At 46.5% G+C, this 23,603-nt stretch overlaps 1 protein-coding gene across 2 annotated transcripts in view; it reads right to left on the minus strand.

The window, feature by feature from the left end:
- TAFA3 (TAFA chemokine like family member 3) overlaps positions 1 to 7,894 on the minus strand; it is an 86,768-nt gene extending 78,874 nt beyond the window's left edge. Inside the window, exon 1 of one of the 2 annotated variants that reach the window (XM_079980127.1) lies at positions 7,631 to 7,894. The gene's annotated coding sequence lies outside the window, so the exon portion shown is untranslated. Of the gene's footprint in view, positions 1 to 7,145; positions 7,167 to 7,630 lie in introns of those variants that run through there. The other variant, XM_079980128.1, reaches the window with a different exon arrangement.
- Positions 7,895 to 23,603: the final 15,709 nt, after the last annotated feature.

Here is a 23,603-nt window from a genome sequence, read left to right on the forward strand (position 1 = left end):
CAGGTAAGCCAGGATCTGTGGCCTGAGACCCGTTTCTTGAGCTACACAGTAAAATTGGCCTATCAGCGTACCATTTGTGTCTTCAGACAATATCAACATGATACCTTTGGCCCCTGTGTTACAGATTCCCTTTTTGAGAAATATAAAAAAGGAAGGGAAAAACCTCCTCCCTTCTTCCCGCACACAACTGTGCATAATGCTTCTCGTGATCCCTGCTGGGGGAACTTTCACTCCCTACAAACCAGATAGGAATAGATGCCTTGCCCAAAGCAAAACACGAAGGAGAAGTGACAGGCCCACCCCCTCTTCTCCCCACCCCCTAAATCTTCAAAGCCCCAAGCCTGCATGACCACTGCCAAAATGCTCTATTGTAATCAGCAAATGAGGCAAGCCAGGCATGGAGCCTTGACTTGCAAGCCAGACAATGCATTTTGTGACAATGCCAGTTAAGATACTACGGGCTCCTGTCAGCTCAGTTGCCAAAAGGGGCTCTGACAGGAATATTAAAGACAGAGAGGCACAATGCCTTCTAGGGTTCACTATCCCTCACAGCTTTCCAACTTACTTTTATGATTTTCATGTGTTCATCCCCCAAGCATTTAATACCCCAGGGGTGCTGCTAGCGAGGCTGTCAGACACTGATGAGATTATATTATCAAGATAAAAGAGAAGCCACATCCAGTGCCCCCATTCCAGCAAAGGCTAATAATTACTAAGCGATAGAGCACACTTTTTAAAATAATAATAATAAAAAATTCCATTTTCCAGCCTTGGTCCACTCAGCCCCTATTGTGCCACCATCATTAAAGCATTTTATTTAATTTTTCAATGCAGTCCTTTTTTCAAAAGAGCCACAGCGTCGAACTGCGAGAAATAAATTGCTACAGTGAGTTAGCAGGGGCTAATCACCAAGAGTCAAGGGAAATTATGATCTCAGCACTAAAGTGTTGATTTCATTTCTAAAAGGTTACATGGTCCAGAGTGAACATTAAAAACAAGTCATCCCTCCACCACTGATGGAAAAAAGTTGCTGTAAAACATACACCCTCCACCTACCAGCAGACTGCATAGGACTCTACTTGATGGGCAGTACGTGATGTAAATGAGGGACTGAGCCTAGGGCTTGGCGATCAGAAGGTTGGCGGTTCGAATCCCAATGATGGGGTGAGCTCCCGTTGCTCGGTCCCAGCTCCTGCCAACCTAGCAGTTCGAAAGCACATCAAAGTGCAAGTAGATAAATAGGTACCGTTCCGGCGGGAAGGTAAACAGCGTTTCCATGCGCTGCTCTGGTTCGCCAGAAGAGGCTTAGCTTTGCTGGGCCACACAAATGGTCTCTGCAACCAGGTATCACATCTTATGTTGTTCATCACAATTCCTTCTAATTTCAGTTCAAGTCGCCTCGTGTTTGTGTTTATAAAGCCAAAACTGCACCACCCACACACAAGAGAAAGGTTCCAGCAGACTCAAAGTAACCCTGAGGTTTTTGAATGTGTTAGTGGGAGATACTAATGTGTCAGTAGCACAGAATATTGAGAAAGTGAGGCCCATCTACATTACATATTTAAAGCTATTTAAACATTCATGGCTTCCACCAAACAATCCTAGGGACTATAGTTTGTTAAAGGTGGTGAGAGTTGTTAGGAGACCCCTAGTCCCCTCACAGAGCTACAATTCTTCCCAGGGAATTCTGTGAAATGTAGCTCTGAGAAGGGATCATCTAACAACTCTCAAATTCTGTGGTCTTTGCAATCCAAGCTACATCTCCAAGTATGATTTCTGTCATTTCTGGCACCTTGCAGAAACGGACTCCAGATGAACAACTGGAAGGACTTCTACATAAATGGATGAGTGGTACATAATGGGCTTTAACACTACTCCACAAAACATGATGCCAGCATTAAATTTATACCAAACTTAGCAATAACATTTAGGAGGGGAAACCTTCTCTAATGGAACCCACAAATTATGAATCACTGACTATGACTCCAGGGTAATTATGCCAAGGCTAGTTATATCATTATTTGGACAAAAGTAAAAAAGTGCCAGTTCTGCACCATTCTCCACTTTGGTACATCATGTTTTCCTCATTATGCTTTCTTCATTTATTCTACTTAATGGTGCACTTTCCCATCAATGGCCCTCAAAACTGCCAGCAATAAGACACCAACTAACATGTTTTTGAACAATAACCACCGTACAATGTCATTCAAGAAATTGCATTAAAAGTAGGGGCCACATTTCCTTGTGGATAGCTTTCTGTGGCACTAATACAAGGGATCAAAGGGTCCAGACATGAAATGGACACAGCAATGGATGTAATCCTTGCATTTGTACGGTAGGTTGCATCTCAGCCATGCAAAAGACAGAGGTCTTACATACACACCTCTCCTTCCTCCTTTCAGGCAAGCAAGAGGTATTAATACAGTTCAAGGGACATATTTCAGCCCAGCAAAAGTACATGTTGGTGGGGCCTCTGAGAGGGGGTGGGGCCCCGAGAGCCAATTTTAGGGTTTTCATGGAGGGAAGAGAGGGAGGAAAGTCTCTAGTCCAGGCATGGGCAAACTCGGCCCTCCAGATGTTTTGGGACTACAACTCCCATCATCCATAGCTAACAGGACCAGTGGTCAGGGATGGTGGGAATTGTAGTCCCAAAACATCTGGAGGGCCGAGTTTGCCCATGCCTGTTCTAGTCAGAGGTTTAGAGTAATCTCTCATGCCACTCCAGCAGCTGAAACTACACCCATATACAGAACCCATGAGGCAGGGTTTGGCAGCCCTAATCTGAACCATTAGAGATACCTCAAACACACCATTATTTCCTTAATGTCCACACTCAGGACAAAGTAGATTTTCCACACAGCTGTCTACATGCAAGGTTGCTCATATATTTAAAATATGAGCTTTCCTATACTGGCTATCCAGCCGATGACCACTTGGACCCACAGCTGAATCCTAAACCTCAGTGCCATTCTGTGGCAGCAAGTTCCACAAAATACAGGTAGCTGTTGAGAACCTGGGAGTCTCTTTGTAATGCTGCTGGAAGGATCCAGTATAGAAAGCAGAGCCTCAGAAAACACCACATACTCCAGGGCCTTTCTGCAAGGAATATTCCATAATAAAAACAAGAGCAGACAGGCTTACAGAAATTAGACCATCACATCTCCCAGCACATGCTATGCTTTTGCTTCATCGTCCCTCTCCACAGTTTCCTTTGCCATCAGCATCTGTCCACAATAGCCTCATGGCATCCTTAGCCAGGGGAGAGCCAGAGAGTTGAGCCTACGAACTGGGACCACTTCCCACTCATGGAATACTGGAAATACTGACAGCAGTACTAGAAACCCAGTGTCAGTTTCCAGCTCCCCTGGCCTTAAAAAAACAAACAATATAAGGGAAATTTGTGTTTGTAAGTTGTCATGCCTTAAAATAGTTACAGACAAGTGGGACTGTAGCAAAATGTTGCAGTATAGAGTGCTCACTCATTTTGTTCTGTTTTCAGCTTAACAAACACGGTTCCCAAAGCCCTTCCACTCCTCAGGATTGGAAACTATCCTACTCATTGCTATGTTCACGGTCGCTCCATCTCCATCTTTCTAGCCCACATTCCAATAGTATGTAGGAATATATAGAAAACAACCACAGAAAAATACAGTGGTACCTCGGCTTACATACGCTTCAGGTTACAGACTCCGCTAACTCAGAAATAGTGCTTCAGGTTAAGCACTTTGCTTCAGGATGAGAACAGAAATCATGCTCCGGCAGCACAACAGCAGCAGGAGGCCCCATTAGCTAAAGTGGTGCTTCAGGTTAAGAACAGTTTCAGGTTAAGTACGGACCTCTGGAATGAATTAAGTACTTAACCCAAGGTACCACTCTATAGGCTTATACAGTATCCAGTTGCAGCAGTAAGTAACTGTCCTGTCAAGGCAAGGCTTTTCACTTGGGTCGCAAGACTTTCTCCCCTCCTCCCTCCACCCGCCCCCTACATCTGTTCAGGGGGTTCTCCGAAATCTCCAGAGCAGATTTAGAGAGGGAACAGGGCACACAGGGGGAGGAGACGGGAGGGATCCCACTGCGCAAGCAGAAATCTGTGCAGTGGTGAGATGAAGGAATTGGATACCACCTACAGAAGCACACTTTTGTGGTAAAAGTGGGAGGGTCAGGCACCTTAAACGGTATTGTCGCTATGAAAAATAATCAGTTTCTCAATTTTCTACACTATAAAATTTAGTGAGCTCCTGGTTCTCAACTGTATCCTCCTTAAGCTGCAGGTGATTCCATTTTAAAAAAACCTTGAGCAGAGGATGCTAACAAATCACCACCACCATTTTCTCTCTTTCATCTTACAGATCCATTGCTGCCTTCACTATGTGATAAAGGAGCTTGAGAGTGTTGTGGTTCAACCACCGGCTAAGCCATTTTGGGGCAAGCACTTTTCTTTGGAATCTGGCCATGAAGTTGCCCTCAGTCAATTTTGTGATGGTTCAGTCTTTGGCAGCTGAATATATTTATCATCTGGTTGTGGGCAGCTGGTGACCTCATAGCATCCTGGTTTCAGCATGCCTGAGACCATGTATAATTTTAAACAGTTGTAAAGAAGATATTTGCTCTTCTATTTGTGTAACAGATTAGTGGCCAAAAGGAGGAGACGACTCAAGATTTCTGAATTTTGTAGATACTCTGATGGTCACAAGCCACTCATTTCAGCAAGACTACCTGATTTGAGACAGCCACAATTTTGAGTAAGATGGCATCAGGGCTCAGCTGCTACCTGCAAGGCCAAAGAGTTGAATTTACAGCAGTCTTCCAAACATCATATTTTCTCCAGGAAAAAGTAGTAGCAATGTCTCTACCCCATGATGTCACCCTCCTATCAAGGAAAGGTGTCAGCATTATTTATTTATTATGGAAGGAAATGTGGAGTTCAACATAGGCTCATCTGCTACTGCCCATGAATTAAAATGAAAAGAAAAACTAAAACATGTTCTGCATTTATACAGATACAAGTGCACACAGAATTGGACTCGCAATTCCTGAAATCACACAGGAGAGACCTGTGGCCCTTAAGCACAGATCAGGGTACCAGTCTGTGCCCAGCTCACTGCAGCCACAAGCTGCTGTCAATTCTGAGCAGCAGCGAACTTTTGACAAGCCCTAGAGCACCTGCCACTTGTATCAATTGCTTTGCTAAGCCAGGTGTTCTCATGCATCTACAAAATTAGGCAGGGAAAAGAGAGGGAATGCAATTGAAATGCTGCAGGGAAATTGTGCTGGCTGAGGCTAACTGGGCACATAGTCTTGGCCAGTATGGCCCTCTTGAGGTCCTCTTGACCAGCAGTTTCTGCTAGTCAAGAGAAGAGGTCGCCAGACAATGGACAGTGTTTTAAGCTGCAAGGAGGCCTGCTCCCATACAGCTTAAATGATTGGTGGAAGGAGGGAGAGAGAAAGGAGATAAGTCTTGGAAAATACGCAGCTTTAAGCAGACATTCTCTGAATCTAACTTTCCTCTACTGTTAGAGTAGTATGCATCTTCAAATATACATCCCAGTGCAGAATGTCTATCAACACTGCATTGCTTTCAAAGGAATATGAATTTGGATGGTGCACATCAGAACTCACATTCCAAGGCATGTAAAGTGGTGTGAGGAGACCATCACTCCACTAGACCGCACACAAGCCACAGCATTTTCATGAGTTGGCCTATGTTATCATCATCATCATCATCTTACTTATGTCCTGCTCCTCCTTGAGAAAGCTCAGAGTGGCTTTCCATGAGGCTCATAGGGGTCTCCCACTCAAGCATGGGTGGTCCAGCACCTCCTAAGTTCACCTGTACTGTAGGATTAGATGCTCCCAGACTCAAAACAGGCCTACATGTAAACAGGTGACTTTACGTGCATAATAGGATAAAGGGGGAAAGCATTTCTAGAAAGTAACAAGATGCCTTGAGTGTAATTTGAGAAAGAAAATTATTTTGGTTTATGCTTCCAAGGCCAGCCCAAGACATTTTGCCACCTGGGCAGATCATAAGTGAAACACTCCACGCAAGTCAAGCTGTTTCGACATCTGAGGCAGAAAATCCAGCACGCACTGCTTCCTCCCCTCCCTGGAACTACAAATGCAACAACACGCCTAATTACGAATCCGCTACCCTTTCACAACACCCACAATCAGCTGCCTGAGGCAGCCACCTCCCTCTGCCTAATAGTAGGGTTGGCCCTGCAACAGCATCCGGTGAAGCAGGTGTCTTAACCTGCAGGTTGGGTGGTCCTGAGAGAAAGTAGCAGCAGGGGAAACAGGGAGGCCCCAGCTAGGGGTGCCCTCCATGTGGCTGTGCTGCAGCCCTCAGCAGCAGCCTGCTTCTCTGACACCTACTGTGACATCAGGGTTATCTTTAAAGTGATGCAAAAAAATGCCACTCTCGCTGCAGAAGAAATTACCTTGATCCAACACCCCTCCCCCAGCGCAACTCCCCTTGTAGGTAAACACGTCTCCTCTGTACCCTTATGGGACCCAGGAGGTGCTCTCCATTCTGTGGTTGATGCCAACAGCCTCCATCCTACCCTTCCCGAGCTTGTCCATTGCTTCTGCGAGCCAGCTAAGGGAGCTCCATCGCACGAGGGTGAGGCTGCAAGGGGAATGCAAGTCAGCAAGGGAATCTGGGACTGGCAGGACACAAGTGGGGCAGAAATGTTCTTCCCTATGTTCTATGCGGGCCCGAGATCGACCTCTGCGGAGAGCAAGGTGCTGATTTTGCATGCTAAGGACCAGAACTCAACAAATCCCCCTGCAAGCCTTGTTGGGGAAGGTATGAAGACCTCCAAAGATTCACTGCCTCTTGCAGATACCCCGCCCGTACTGTGCTTTCCTATTCTACGTATGGAAGACTGCTGAATTAACAGTAGGGCTGACCGAGGAGTATTAGGAGCAATTGCTGTTGTTAGATTTCCTGGATTTCTTGTTAGTGGCCGGTGTCATTTCGTTTTGCACTCGGAGTTTTGCTCTCCACCGTGTTCGGAAAGCTTTAAATCATTCTCTCTCTCTCTCTCTCCCACACACACACATACACACCCCTCTCAAGAACACCAGTTGTCTTCAAACGTGCGCACTGCCAAAGCCCAGCCAAAATGGAGTGCACGTCAGACCTGCCCAGACGGCATCGGAGCCGTCGCGAACTCTGATCGCCGTCCCTTGCAAGCGGAGCCTGGCTTAGCAGACCCCGTTTCATTCTTCTGACTGCCGGCGCTCCAGTTTCCCTTGAAGCAAGAGCGAAGAGACCCCCATCCCAGATCCGATTTCGACAACGCGCTCGGCGCTGAGAACGCTGAAGTTCAGTTCCCAAACTAGCTCGCCCGTCGCTCCAGCCCCGAGAGCGCGCAACGCAGGCACCCTGACCGGCCTGCTGGCCGAAACCACCGCGTCCCCGGTAGCCGGCCAGGCACAAGCAGGCGCGACGGAGCGGCGCAGCTCTCGCCGTCCAGCCGGCTGCAGGACCACCGCCAAGCCCCCAAACTTGCGCGAGAGGAGCCCAGAGGCGGCTCGCTGCCCCGTCGAGCCCGCGGGGAAACTTGGCGCGCTCGCCCCCCTCCGAAGCGGCCGCGCCGAGCCATCCCCGACGTGCTTCCCTTACCGGTGGGCGGCGCGTCCTGGCGGCGGGCCCCCTCGGCTCTGGCGCCCCTCTCGCTCTGCCCAGCTTGCTGCGCCCCGGGAGGGCCGTCGGGATCCGTCCGTCGCGGCCGCGAGTCAGCAGCGGTGCCTCGTGCCCACGCCTCCTCGGCTCTGGCGCCCGGGGCCGCCTGGCATCGCCTCGGCCAATCTCTCCGGCGGGGCTGCCCGGCGTCTCCCTGCTGCCGCTCGGCACGCGCGCGCAGCCTTTGCAGGAGGCTCCGCTCGCCACGGCATCCGGCTGCCTTTGCTCCGCGCGCTGCCAGCCTGAGCCTCAGCCTCCTCCGGGGGCTGCTGGGCGCGCAGAGGCGGGCGCACGGAAGGACCGCAGCGACCCCTACAGGCCGACAGGGGCATTCTTCCCTTTTTTGGAGGGGAAGGAGCGTCTTAGGTTCCAGGGATCTAGCGAGGTCCTCTTACTAGATTCCTCCCTTCCGTCTGGGCGTAGGGGCGGCGCTGCGCTTCTTCCCGCGGCAGGTAAGAGTCGTTGCACCTTCATCATCAGCGGTGTGGCAGGCAGAAATTCAACAGGTGGAGCCTTTTCTCTGGCATGCTGGTGCAGAGGTAAGGACAGCGTGACTGTCTGCCTGACGCGAGGCTGTTCGAGAGCAAAAGTGGCGAGCCTGCGTTGTCCCTTCGCTTCCAAGGCTACAAGGAAGGAGATGCAGTTCCTTCCTTGCCTTTGGGTGAGGAGCTGCATTTTGGGGGTCGCTGGAGGTCGATCAAGTTTGCGCTCCCATCCGCGCTTAATTGGGGTTGGGGTTCAGCACGGGACAGGATCAGGGGTGCGTGCATATTGTGCCAAATTTAAAGGAGAACAAAGGCAAAGCGCTGAATTTCAAAGTATAAAATGAATTTAGTGGAAGGCGTTAGAGGAATCACTAATTGGCTCAGTATGTCAGTGAGAGCCAGCCTGGCAGAAAAATAGAAGACACTAGGCTAGGACTTCTTGGCATAGTGCAAAGCCTAATAAGCCACTGGTTCACATTTTGCTTCTGCAGTGAACACATTAAATGGCATTAGGAACTCACTGTTTCCCACCTCCCACCAGCAATGTTGGAGCATCACACTGGCCTGCCTTTCAGAGTTATTGTAAAGAATCCAAGAATACGTGTGAAATATTTTCTTTGCTCACAATTTCGATATAAATGTGAAATAAGAATATAATGGCTGACCACTCTCCCTGCTTTCTACAGAGGTCACTGTGAAGAGCCTCCCTCCCTGTGTCCTTTCTTGCTCCTCCTCCTGACAGCCTTCTGCTGCCTGAAGAAAATATAAAGGGCCTGGTTCTGTCTCCTTCCAGCCCCAGCTGTTCAGTGCCATTCTGACCATTGCAGCTGTATGATGCTTGGAGCTCAGGAAGGGGATTCCCGTTGCAGTTGCAATGAGTGGGGTGGTGGTCAATGCAGGCAGGGTGCTGCTGCAGAGTGGCTGGCAGTCCATTATGACATGATGCAACCGTATCTACAGCAAGGTCTACTTTAGCTGATGGGCTTCTGGGGCCAGGATGGATTGCAACTTCGGACCGGTTCACAAAACCTGTTTTATTCTACACATAGGTAAGTGGTCTAGTCCCTGCCATTTCCCAGTATGTATTTGGATAAACAGTGTAACATGCCCCCCATGCTTGGTATAATCACAACTGTAGAGTAAATGTGTAGCATGAGATAACATTTAAACATTATTTGGCCGAGCAATATATCACAAGAATGCACACACTTAAAATGGGCCCTGGGTGATTCTAACATTTTACTATTCAGGATGCCAAGATCATAAAGCTTAAAAGACAACAATAACAATTTAACGGTTATTGAACAAGGGAGCTAAATCGAATGCATTTTTAATACTAATCAAATAATTGAGGGAAACCCCTTAATAGTCCTGTGATAACAAGCCAATAGTGTGTTACTCTCCAAATAAAAACGTTTTCGTTGACAAAAGTGAAACCAAATCAGATAAATTTCTTTTTTTTTTAATCACTGAAATTCTTGTTAAATTAGACCAGATTGTTCATCGGATGAAGCCTGCACAATTAAAATTTCATTGCTGTAAGTACAATTATGTTTGTTTCCAAATCATTTCACAGAAAATGAAATCCCCTTCCCACAGAAGCCTGCAGCTTTCAAGATTTCACGAAGATCTTTCGGTATAGAAAAAGGCATGCTGAGCCGAGGTAGTTTTTATTCTTCACAACTAACAGCTCCCCAGGCAAGGAAGAAAATGAAATCCTAATGAAGTTCGTTCTATCCAAAACTCCAAAAGTGGCCTTTTAGGACAAAACCGCTGATTTTATGTATGTAGATTTTATTGAAAAACCACACTGCTCTTTATACCAGTACTTAAGTGATCTTGTCAATTTCAGAACCGCCTCCTAAGGTTCTGAAAGGTCAAGTCCTTAAGTTTGGCTTGTATGGTCTTCTACATTTAATGCTGGGACGCAGGTGGCGCTGTGGGTTAAAGCCTCAGCGCCTAGGGCTTGCCGATCGAAAGGTCGGCGGTTCGAATCCCTGCAGCGGGGTGCGCTCCCGCTGCTCGGTCCCAGCGCCTGCCAACCTAGCAGTTCGAAAGCACCTCCGGGTGCAAGTAGATAAATAGGGACCGCTTACCAGCGGGAAGGTAAACGGCGTTTCCGTGTGCGGCTCTGGCTCGCCAGAGCAGCGATGTCGCGCTGGCCACGTGACCCGGAAGTGTCTCCGGACAGCGCTGGCCCCTGGCCTCTTAAGTGAGATGGGCGCACAACCCCAGAGTCTGTCAAGACTGGCCCGTACGGGCAGGGGTACCTTTACCTTTACCTTTACATTTAATGCTGTACAGAAGGAGCCCATATCAATGGGTTTTGTATAAGAGGCCCAGAAAAATTAACTGGCTTGTTCAAGTTTACCCAGAGTCTTTGGTGGAGATGGAACAATGGCTACTAAATCTGCTACCTTTTTTCTACCTTCACTGATCTCCATACATCTGAGAGTGCTGTTGTGCTCAGGTCTTGATTTCAGGCTTCCCATGGGCATCTAGTTGGCCACCGCGAGAACAAGATGCTGGACCAGTGAAAAACATTTCTGTACCCACTTTCTCCATGCCAGGCATCATTTTATAAACCTGTATCATGCCACCTCTTACTTGCCTTTTCTCTTAAACTAAAAAGTTCCAAATGCTGCAACCTCTCTTCATAGCGGAGTCGCTTCATCCCCTTGACCATATTTGGTTGCAAGGAAGTGTCCCTTTGCGCTATCCCACTTCCCTCTTCTGCCAGCTCATTCATTCATTGATTCATTCATTCATATGCCACTTTTCCATCAATAAATCATGCTCAAAGCAGCTTACAACAAAGAAAAAAGGAAATGCATTCCAAGTAAGCATTATAGAAGATTACTTAAACAACCACCAAGTGGAAAAATAACAAGGGGCTTCACAGTTTCAGCTTAGTCCTAGAAACACCCCTCCCATGATGTCGCTCAGTGTCCCTCTCCCGCAGCTTTTTATAAGTCTCAGCAGTTTCCTTGTTCTCTAGGACCTTACACTTTTCATCAGTACAGCATTGCTGGCGGAAGGGGGAGTTATTTAACATGTTCCTTCAGTGTCATTTTCCTGATCTAAATTCCCCCCTATGTGCTATTTGTCATGCGGCAGAAATCAAGAATTATGTGGGGAGCTTCCTGTTGCTGGACAGAACAGGGCTTGATTGACATAGCCATTTTAGGGGAAAAGGGCGGGAGCATAATTAGACCCTCCAGGCCTCCCCATTTTGCCCACAATATTGTTTTGGCCACACCCACCTGCCCTACTCCTGATGTCATGCATGATGTCAACTGTGGTACAGGTAAAGACATGACTGGGCCAAAGGAGGTTTGCAGCCACTTGTAAGATTGTTTAAGATTTAACCCTAAAAAGGTCTTGGAGGCAAATCATCCCCCAACTTGAACCATTGGTCCATCTTTGCCAGTGCCAGCTACTCTGTCTTTCTCAGAACTTAAATCCAGTGTCCCTTAGCAGAAAATAGCAGGGACTGACCCAGAGGCCTTCTGCATGCAAAACAAATGCTTTGCTACTACTGCTCCTCCCTTGGATGACGATGATTTATTACTTATACCCCACCCATTCAACTGTTTGCCCCAGCCAGTCTGGGTGGTGTCCAACATAATATAAAATAAACACAGTGAAGTATCAAACATTAAAAACTTCCTGACACAGGGCTGCCTGCAGATGTCTTTGGAAAGTTGTGTCGTTGTTTATCTCCTTGACATCTGGTGGAAGGGCATTCCGCCACTACTGAGAAGGCCCTCTGCCTGGTTCCTTGTAACTTCACTTCTTGCAGAGAGAATGCTTAGAAAATTTCCATTAGTGGATCTATCAGTGGCGGGAATCATGACTGTTACTACAGTTGCATAGCGTTTCCCCTGTGGTCTCAGTTTCAGCCTTTTACTGTCCCTATGATCAGATCATAAAAAGATCGGAGCCACCAGGCAAAATCCTATAAAATCCTATAAAACAGAATAGGTGGGGCGGATGCAAGTGAAATAGAAGAGTGTGTGAGAGTGAGAGAGAGAGAGAAAGCACACTTCTGGGAAACTGCTATGAAAGTGACAAGGCAACATTTTGGAGCAAAGAGTTTATACTGGAGGGAGTCCTTGAGGTCAAAGGTTATGTGAAGCAGCACACTCTGCAAATGCGTAGTAGCAAATGAGACCACAGAAGGTACAGTGGAGTCCTTTAGTTTTGGAGCAGCCTTCTCTGTGCAGGATGCAGCAGCAGCAGGAGGAAAGAGGCACGAAATGAAGATGTGTGGCTGCAATCAAATTGCCCCGTAAAAGGAATCACAATAAATTCTGCCCTTCCCGATTACAGGGGACAGGCAAACCTTCGAGCCCATTAAGGGCTGCTCCTTTTCTTGATGAATTATCCAGGATGCACCAAGCTATTTGCTGAGCTCTACTGTATTACACTAATTATAAATTAATATATTGCTCATTACACACACTGAAGCTATGTAGTCAACTAATGCACTGCACCAAGGAGGCTATTTTGAAGCATCCTCTGGTGTTCCAGTGATCTAGAGGCTTCATTTATTCATGGATTGGTTGAAAGGCCACTGCTGAAGGACTGTTCCCCACCCTCCAAAACTCTGAGCTGCCAGAAAGTGCATTACTACTCCAAAGGTAACGTTCTGTACATCGGGCTATAGCCTCCTCCTTTTGAAGCTTTTATAAGGCACTGCAGCAGGAAAATTTCTGTGTGGAAGTGGAGCAAATAACATTCTTTCATCTTCTTTATTCCGTGGTTTGAACTGACTTTCAGTTTTGTATGGTCTGCTTAAAAACACACACACACACACACACACACACGAGTGTGTGCTGCATTTCTAAAGTAGGGCACTTACTCAAGCCAGGCATAACTAATCTGGATTAAGGGATCCTGAGTCTGCACTTGTACTTATGAACCACTTTCCTAGATCAGACTAAAATCTGCTACAGTAGAACCTTGGGTTACAGCGGGGATCCATTCTGGAGGACCCACCGCAACCCTAAAATGACACAACGCAAAGCATCGCATCTCCACACACACGCGATTTAGTGGTTCTGTACGTGCACGAACAGCGCGAACCCAGAAGTCACCCATTCCAATACTTCTGGGTTTGTGCCAATTTCAAGCCAAGGGTGACGTAACCTGAGGCTCCACTGTAATTCAACATTCTTTGCAGCAATCCCAGCCCCTAACAGGCACCACCAGGCAGTTCAATGGAATTTAGGGATCTGCTTTGTAGGCATCTCTCTTTGCCTCTGTTTATGCTCTGCTCATCAGAGGATCAGCATGGCTGGGCATTTACTGAGGGCCCATACCCAGAAGGGGGCCCGCTGACAGCTCACTCGTTCACACACCTCTCATTCTGGCCTAGACAGATGGTGGTGGTAAGAACGAAGAGCAATAGATGGCACTACCTGCTTGCTCATCAGCTCTCTGCCAGAGAAGTAAGGAAGGGGTAGCAATGATGAGGAACAAGAGGGACAGGAAGTGATAATGGAGAAGAGGAGATAGTCAAACTGAGGAAGGGGATCCAAGGAGGATATCTTTCTTGCTCAAGGGCCCTCAAAATGCTGGCAGGAGCAAAAGAAGAGCCCTGCTGGTGAAGGAGCTAGAGAGACCCCCTTGGTCTAAGTGTGTCCATGATGATAGCTTGCAACTGACATGACCTACTTAGCATGGCCCATTTAGCTGTCCACAAGGTGCTTTTAGAAGAAAAGTCAAACTGTCCACTTTCGACAGACTTTGTGGTTGGAAGTTTCCTGGTAGTGCTGGTGCCTTTTGGGAAACACAAATGTTCAGACTTTGTGGTTGGGGGGTTCCTGGCGTTGTTGGAAAGGCAGCGTCCAGGAGGGAAGAGGTTGTGACAGAGCGTAACCACCGAATCTGCTAAAACATTTTATTTAGGAACTAATCCCCTCAAGCCTTGAAGACTGGCCACAAGGTGTTTCCTGTGAGACCCAACTAGGTATTACCTGCTTGACTTTAGCAAAGCATGTCTGTGATCACACGTTCTTCATGTGTAATGATGTATAACTGTATAAATATGTGTCGTGAGCTCCTTAGAGTCAACAGATTTTTCAGGTATTAACCTATTCTGTGCCTTCTGCCATGGCTGAATAAACACTTTGGCTTTCCACCCCAGTGTGTTCCTTGATTATGCTCACCCTGCTCAACTGGACACTTGTCCACAATGCTGGATCAGGCCAAAGCCCTATCAAATCATATCGTCCTGTTTCTGGAGTGACTGGTGCCTGTGAGAAGCCTGCAAGCAGAAGCTGGGTGCAGCAGCACTCTCCCCACTTGCGATTCTCAGTAACTGGTATTCAGAAGCAAGGTAAAAAAGAAAAAGGTAAAGAACCCCTGGACAGTTAAGTCCAGTCAAAGGCAACTATGGGGTTGCAGCGCTCATCTTGCTTTCAGGCCGAGGGAGCCGGCGTTTGTCCACAGACAGCTTTCTGTGTCATGTGGCCAGCATGACTAAACCACTTCTGGCGCAACGGGACACAATGATGGAAACCAGAGCACACAGAAACGCCATTTACCTTCCCGCCACAGTAATACCTATTTCTCTACTTGCGCTGGCATGCTTTCGAACTGCTAGGTTGGCAGGAGCTGGGACAGAGCTCACCCCATCACGGGGATTCAAACCGCCGACCTTCCACTCGGCAAGCCCAAGAGGCTCAGTGCTTTAGACCACAGCACCAGTGCCTCCAAGAGTGGGTGCAGATCTGTAACTAAAGCGGAGATTACAAAGATAGCATCAATCTCCTGCACTGTCTTATTGAAAGGAAACTAGACCCCGTAGTACTGCCCTTGTAACTTCTCAGTGCTCAGAGAAGGGGGTGGTGCATAACACTGTTTTCTGGGAAAGAAACATTGGCTTGTATTCAATGCAGCACTAAGGAACAGTCCTATCAATGCAAGGATGGATGCTTGTGCAACAGGACTTTCCCCTCTCCTTCCCCTGTGCATGTCCTGCACCCTCTTCAAATCTGATCCAGAGGTTTGGAGGGGAACCCAGAATAGAATTAGGGAGTATATGGGGGGGGGCTGTAAACCTTTGTGCTGATGACACCGTTGCTTAGTAGTGAATTGAATACAAGCCATTAATACCAATGTGAAGGCACACTACTGCAGGGGAACTTAAGAGCAAATGTCTCTTTCTCTCAGGAAAACTGATAGACTAGAATGGCTGACTCCTAGGTGCTAGTGCTGGCAATGAAAATGTGCCATTCTAGATCCAATGGGGCTGCCATTATGGCATGCCATCAACCTCCTCTTCAATCACAGTGACATCCGCACACTAAAGTTATTATGCATTTTCTAACACAATTCTTAATGCCTGTATTCCAGAAAGCAAAATGTCCATCAGCCTAGCCTGTATCATCAGGTTGTTTGTCAGGAGAAAATGAGGTATGGATAGATTTGACCTTGCAATGGTCCCATCCAAAAAGCCTACATGAAAAAATCTACAGACAGATGCACGTTCCGTGAACCCCTCAAAACAAAGCCTGAATACAAACAGTTTTGGGAAGCCCGTTTTTCTTCTTGAAATGCTTTTGCACTTTGATTAAAGGTCTGAGCAAACTCAGGAATAAATAAATAATGCTAAGAGCTCTGGCAGCCCTCCTTGCATGATCCTGGGATGTCAATAAACTAGCAAATGATACACAGGGCTGACAGGAAGAAAATGACCTGTGTCTGATATTGCATCGGTGTTTCTGTGTTTACTTTTACAAATTGCCCAGGAGAGCCTTGTGAAAAAGCAACAAAAAAACCTGGGTGGGGGAGAGGAAGAGGAGCGCTGTAAGAATAGGCAAACTGGAAGCCATTAATCATATTTTCAGTCTGCTTGTCCACTTATGATCAGCCATATAAGAGCTCTGCTACTTCAGTAAAGCAACCTATATAATGCAGGTAGGAAAGCAGACAAGAATGATAAAGGCCATCAATGGATGCTCAGGAGGAAGGGTAGTTAATGGAGCTGGAACTTCACATTATGGGTGCTTCCAGGCTGCCACTATTTTTTCAGGTTGGATTCAGCCCCATCCCAGCAAATTATGACTGCAAAATTAAAGAATGGTTTGGAGCTCTTCTGAGATAAACCTGCTTCCCTAATAGGATCTGGACTTTTTGCAATAAAAAAGTGACTAGAAAAGGCACCGTGAAGTGTGGGATATGCAACACTGCCTAATCTCTACACAAATCCAGGGGGATGATGGATCACACTGCAGGATTCTGAATCATGTGCAGGATCACACTGCAAGTCTTTGGACTTTTAGGAGAGGGATCATTTTGGAGTTGCAGATCATGGAAATGCATATAATGACAAAGTGTGTCTATAAAATGGTCTGTTATAACAACTCTGCAAAACATGGACTCCTTTTGTTATGATTTGGCATTAGCATTACCAATATGCAAAGCTGGAAAAGCATATTGTTGTGTAAGTTGTTAGTTGGTGTGTGTGTGTGTGTGTGTGTGTGTGTGTGTGTGTGTGTGTAAACCTAGTTGTCTTTTCTCACACTCATTCATCCATTTTCCAGAGTGCTTTCTTTCTTTGCTGCCTCTGATGCAGTCCACTCTACTACACAAAAACTTGTGCCATTATTAAATGTGTTAATCTTTAAGTCACTTTGTTATTTGTTCATCCAATTTCCTAAAGCTTTTTATTTGTTTTAATTTGATAATGAAATGCAAAGAAAGGGTGGTGAGTCTGTAGTCTGGTTCTGCTATTAAACCAATCACATTGGCACAAAACTCATTCTCTCTCTCTTTTCATTAAAAAAGATTTGTCATTACAGTGGTACCTTGGGTTACATACGCTTCAGTTTACAGACTCCACTAACCCAGAAATAGTACCTCGAGTTAAACTTTGCTTCAGGATGAGAACAGAAATCATGCTCTGGCGGCGCGGCAGCAGCAGGAGGCCCCATTAGCTAAAGTGGTGCTTCAGGTTAAGAACAGTTTCAGGTTAAGAACGGACCTCCAGAATGAATTAAGTACTTAACCTGAGGTACCACTGTACAAATACATTGCTATAAGCATGCAAATTCATGCTTGGTGCTGCTCAGTCTAGCTCTGTGACTTCAGAATGCCATTGCCAGAGGCCCCCTGGCTACCCTTGCAAGCCTCGCAGTGCCAGCTCCCCCCCCCCTTTTTTTTTTTTTTTTTTGCAAGCCCTTTCCCCTTGTTTCACATTTGCCTAGGCTGTAAATAAAGAGGAATAATGAGCTGGCTCTCTCAATTCTCCTTAAACTGCTATTTAACCATAAAGAGGGAATGTGAGGCCCTCTAAGGATGCCTTGATAGATTTACCCTGAGCCAACATGCGTGAAAGTGGGCCCAGCAGCCTGAATAAAATTAAACCCTCCAAATGACAGCAGCGCCAATAGGAAAAGATGGCGCAACTGACATGGGCTGTAGAGCATCGACACAGAAGCCAAGTCTAAGCTGAGGCCACAATTCATCACAGAGTTAAGTGCCCTTAAATCCATTCAAATCGGTGGGCTGAAGTACATGTAGCTCAAGGGGCAAGAGTCTAGAGCAGGGGTAGGTAACCCACGGCCCTCCAGACATTGTCACACTGCAGCTCCCACTATCCCCCATCATTGACCATGCTGTCTGGGGCAGGGCTGATGGGAACTGGAGTTCAACAGGGTCACATGTCGGAATGGGCAAATGGCATCCATTATGGTTTCTCTCAATTTGTCTAATCCTCTTTTCGAGCCATTAAAGTGGCCGCCCATATCAATACCATATCAAAGCATCCCACTGCTAAGTTATTGTAGTAGCAAACTATTGCACCATAATAAAAGGTAAAGGGACCCCTGACCATTAGGTCCAGTCGTGACTGACTCTGGGGTTGCGGCACTCATCTCGCTTTATTCTGGGTCATGTGGCCAGCATGACTAAGCCGCTTCTGGCAAACCAGAGCAGTGCACAGAAACGCCGTTTACCTTCTCGCCGGAGCGGGACCTATTTATCTACTTGCACTTTGATGTGCTTTCGAACTGCTAGGTGGGCAGGAGCTGGGACCGAGCAATGGGAGCTCACCCCATCACAGGGATTTGAACCACCGACCTTCTGATCAGCAAGTCCTAGGCTCTGTGGTTTAACCCACAGCGCCACCCACGTCCCATTTGCACCATAATAGTACAATGCAAAATCTGCACACAAAAATGTAACACAAGGAGGTTAGGTTCTTGCACACTTTGATTGTATATATAGTTGCTGAGAACACAGACTGGGCTGGGCTGTTTTAATTTCATTAGTTCTTCCATATTTCCAACATGCTGGTCTAGAAGAAATCAATAACGACGCTGCTTGCTTCTGCCACCCCTGCTTTTCTCCCCTGATGTTCAGAAGCATCAGTCTTTGCATCCATGCACAGCTGAAGCAAAGATTCTCTATTGTTATCAATTCACAGCAGCACTGTTTGTTTTTGGTAAAGCTGATGCCCCAAGCATTTTTTTTTTTTAAATCCTAATTTGCTTGGCCTTATCACTGGGGCCAGTTGCAGGAGCAGAGAATTCAATTAGTTCAACACAGCTGGAAGCTTGGTGCATCTCGGACTCAGGAAAGGCGGCTGTGCTGCGTGTTCTTTTCAAACTGGAACTTTGTGGCTTTTCATGCTGGCATCGCAGGGGGTTGTATCAGCAGTAATTATCTGGATCTGCCTCTGTGTATTTTCATGCTAGTACTTTGACACTGCTTTGCTGTAGGAGGTGTACAGGAAATGCAGGCATCAGAACTTGTGAAAGTTCTCTTGCTTCCTCTCTCCCTCACACACCAGCAGCGAAGGAAGGAAGGCAGGTAAGGTAAGAAGGCATGGTTACTAACCATGATGGTTATGCCCCGAATACCAGTTGCTGGAAACCACAGGAGGGGAGAGTGCTCTCGTGCTCAGATCCTGTTTCCAGTTTTCCCACAGGCATCTGCTTGGTCATGGTGAAAACGGGGGCTGGCCTCAATGAGCCACTGGTGCAATCCAGCAGTCTCTCCATAGGCATGTGTATAGGTTTAGAAGAGATTAGATAGTTTCAGAATAGGCAGAAAAAGCACTCTGAGATAGTTGGACACCTTGTAAGTGCAGGGTTTTCTCTCTGTTTCTGATGCCAGACAGCAGATCTGCTGCTTTGTAAGAGAGCCTGCTAATGCCCTCCAGTGATGTACTATCTGTATATTTGTGAACCAAGCAAGTATTACAGAAATACCCAAGTCCCTAGAGTTTTGTCATATGAAGAAAGCCAAACCAGATGCAGCTTCTGCCGGCATCTATCTTCTGGAAGTGGTAGTGTGGTGACTGGCTCCACTGAGGGAGGATGGATTCATCCTCTGCAGGCAGAAGCTGCAGGTCAGTTCCAGACTTTTTCTTCTGCCTGTGCCTGTCTTTGTCTCTGTCTGAGCTCTCTGGCCACCTTCCGTGGAGAGAAATCTGTGGGTGTGGGGGACTGCTTTTGTGGCACACCCTCAGCCCTCAAGATCTGCCCTGCTTGGCAAGGTCAGCTTGGCATGGGTCTTTTTATCTGCAGGGAAAATATCATTTTTTGGCTTGTTGACCATTCTTGTTGTCATTGCTTTGTTAGCTTTTTACCGCTTTACCTCTTCCTTGTCCTTCTTCCTTCATTGAAATAAGTAAGGAAATGAATAATTCCTGAGTGCAGACCCTAATGAAATGTGCTGGGCATACCTATGACAGCAACCAATACCTGCCATCTATCTTAGTTGTAGCAGGAGTGCCTAGCCAAATAGTGAATCTGGCAATGCTCTGGCCAGGGTAGCATCAGGCAGCCTGATAGTGAACATGTCACTGTGGCTTTCCACAGATGTGTTGGCATCAGGCCTTTCCTATTTCTGCTGTTGTTACAATACAATAACTGCAAATGCTGCCTCTGAGCAAAGAAGGCATTAAATAGGGCAAATAAATAGGGATCAAGAGAGGGCCCCAGCACTGCAGGTACCGGAACACTGATTGCAACTCACCAAACTCGGAGCAATTCTCACTCCTGGTTGCCTCATTAAAAAGCATTTCGGAGCCCAGCAGTCATCCCGGCTGCCTGATTACATTTGCACATATGCAGGGCTGTTAAAAAAAGGAAAAATATTTAGAGAACGCACCGGGTTTGGTGCCTTTTGCAGTCTTGCATTTTAATCAGCATTCCCGTGCAGCCCCTGGGTGCTTTGCAGAACAGGATGTAGCAGCTCTTCACTATGAGAGATGGGCTTGTGAGAATTAGTGTTATAATTCAAACAGCCTGTGTGCCAGGCATCTACGGATTGGCTTAGGGAAGGGCGGGGTGAGAAAAGATCATTATTGGGAAGCAAAGAAGAGTGCACTGCTGCTTGGATTCCAAAGCACATGGTTAATTAAACTTCAAGGCATATGCCTTGCCATTAGAGAACCCACCAGGAGCCTGAACCTCAGTCCCACATCAGAGGCTGCAATCACTGGCAACATTTAGGAACAGGGCATGAAGCACAGCAGCTGAGACTGCAGGCCATGAAGGTGGGTTTAACATCTGAGAGAGAAAGTTAGGTGCTTGTTAAAGGGCAAGGGTTCTCTTGGAAGCAAAGGGGGGGGGAGGCAACTGGACATTTGATCCCTCCACTTGTCTAATAATATTAAAATGTATAAGACAATGTAACCATGCCCTGCTAGTTTGCCTAGTGCTACACCAACAACAAGCAGTTGTGTGGGATGAAGCACCTTGCATTAAACAGGTGAGTGCTGAAAAATGGCACCTGCACATTTAATTCCATCCTCTAAACTGGGTGTGAGGACCCTTTGGCCCTTCAGATGTTGCTGAACTACAACTTCCATCAGCCCCAGCAAGCATGTCCAGCAGCCAAGGATGATGGGAGGTGCAGTTCAGCAATATCTGGAGAGCTAAAGGGTCCCCATCTGTGGTCTAAGACGGCCTTACCTGCTACTATCATCCTCATCTCCCTCTCTGCCCCACACTGATCATTACAATGTACAAATGGTGCACAAATGTCTCAGGGAACCAACTGCTTGATGGTTTAGCAAGAGATTCTCTGCACAACAGTTTCTACTCAGGAGGAAAGACTTTCTTACACTTTGTTCCTGTGCTGTCTCCACAGTACGTTGTTCTTATTGTATTGTTCTCCACCTTGGGAACTTGCTTTTTAGTTGCAAAGCAGGCTATAAATACACATGCACAAACATATACATATACATATACATATACATATACATATACATATACATATACATATACATATGCATGCATGCCTCTCAGCCTAGCTTGGCTCACAGGGTTTTTAGGAGGACAAATGGAGGGGTGGGAGGTGGGGGGGGTAGAACTTGAGTGAAGGTTGAATATAAAGAGTGGAATTCCATGTTGCACTATTATGATTGTTCCACAGGACAAACATTTCTGCTTTCCAGAGAGTAATCTCTGCTCTCCTTCCCCCTCCCATGTTTCTTGGGGTTCCCCTGATTCCCCAGAGGTGATGGGGGTGGAGATGGAGTGAGGAGAAGGGGGAGAAAGCTCCATTGTGCTAGCAGGACTTGTTGCCCTGGCTTCTGCTAGTGCAACAATTGAGCTGAAACCAGCCCAAAATGTGTCAACACACACACAAATTACCAGTACATACAAATGCAATCCGTCTTATGCTCTAAAGAGAGCACTGCTGGGTCACACCAATGGTCCTGTTTCCCATAGTTGCATTTGGGAAGCCCACAAGCAGAGTACAAGCACAATAGCAACTGTCCTGCTCAAGTTCCCCAGCAACTGGTATTCAGATCTTGGGGGTAATAGAAATCTCATGACCATGACTAGCAGCTAATAACTCCCCTTTTAAAACCACCCAAGTTAGTAGCCATCACTACATGTGGTGCCAGCCAATTCCTCAAATTACAAAAGTGGGGAGGAGACAGGACATCCCTCTGTCTACCTCCTCCAGCAGTGCCTTGCACTTCTTGTTCATCTAGATGAGTATTGCATCTAAAGTACAATGCGATGTGGAAGACGTACTTTGGACAAGTCAGAGGCATTCCTGGTTTTCACAGTATAAGCATCCCTCTCAGCATGTGATTCCTATTGCAGCAGGGGAAGATGGCTAGATGGCTTAAGGCTGTCTTGTGTTTCTCCATTTATTTATTTAATCATATATCAGGAAAAGCTCTTCAGCTCCTTATTGTACTTGGCTACTCTGGTCAAATAATGTTTCCACTCTCAATCTAGCAGTTCACCAAAATACTTTCCAAGAAGACGACTACATACACAAGCCCCTTCTCAGATCATGAGAACATCCAATGTCCCAAGTCATCATCATCATTATTATTATTATTATTATTATTATTATTATTATTAGCTTTTGATTGTTTGAATTTGTCTATCACTCCTTTCCCTCACTCTTCAGAGAGATCTTCTGTCCCATTCAGTTTGCAACTTCATCACACATCCACAGAAATAGGCTGCAGGCGGATTTCTTCCCATTGTGTGCACAAAAATTCACAAATGCAAATACTCCCAAGGCTGTTCGTCTAATAGTAGAATATTGCTTAGCCTCCATCAAATGATTCCCAAATCCCAAATAGGTAAGGATATTTGGAATAAATAGCCTCACCCTTCATTCCCTTCAGATCTCTTTGGCTGTCTGATCCTACTTCCAAATAACTGCTTCTGACAGCTGTAATCTAAACCATCCTGCCCTGTTTTGCTCTGGGACCCACTTTGGGTCTGCAGGGGATCATCCAAGTAAATTGCAAAGCAGAACAAAGCTAAACAATACAAATATCTGTCATCACATAGCTCAGATATCCACCTTGCCAGGAACAGCTCTCTATTGTCAGTGGAAGTAAAGGTAATATAGCAACAGTCTAATGTAGGCTGACTAAATGCCCCAAGGCATCACAAAGTGCATTTACGTCCGTGCTTCGTGGCATATTGAGAGGCCAAATGACCACTGGTCTTCATGTGGGCATTGCTGAAAATCTAGCTAGAGAGCACCATGGCAGCAGCTGAGCAAGTTACAACAAATAACAAATAGAGTTATGGGCATCCCATAATAACTAGTGGGCTTATTAAAGTCCTCATCAAAACTTGTCTGCCCTGGAATGCATAGTTTTCTCCAATTTACACAGTGCTATATGCAATCTTGCCTAATGTGCATATTGTTAACACTCCACCCCAATCTCCAAGTGCTGAGAGACTCTGGGGGTTCCAGGTGCTTTTGTGGAGTTTGGTTCCCTTGGAATGAAGGAGAGAGGAATGCCTGCTCCTTTTCCTAGAGAGCACCATCACTTAGCTCATTTGTTGAGATGCTGATGAGCACTCAACTGGTCAGCTAAGCCATTACCTTGAGAGAGGGGCTAGTTTGCCAGGCTTCCTCTTATGCATTATGCCCTCACAGATATAGGATTAAAGGTTCAGAAGGGGGCACAGGTTTCCGGC

The sequence above is a fragment of the Podarcis cretensis genome (genome assembly GCF_951804945.1).
Source record: "Podarcis cretensis genome assembly, chromosome: 6".
Lineage (NCBI taxonomy): Eukaryota > Metazoa > Chordata > Lepidosauria > Squamata > Lacertidae > Podarcis > Podarcis cretensis.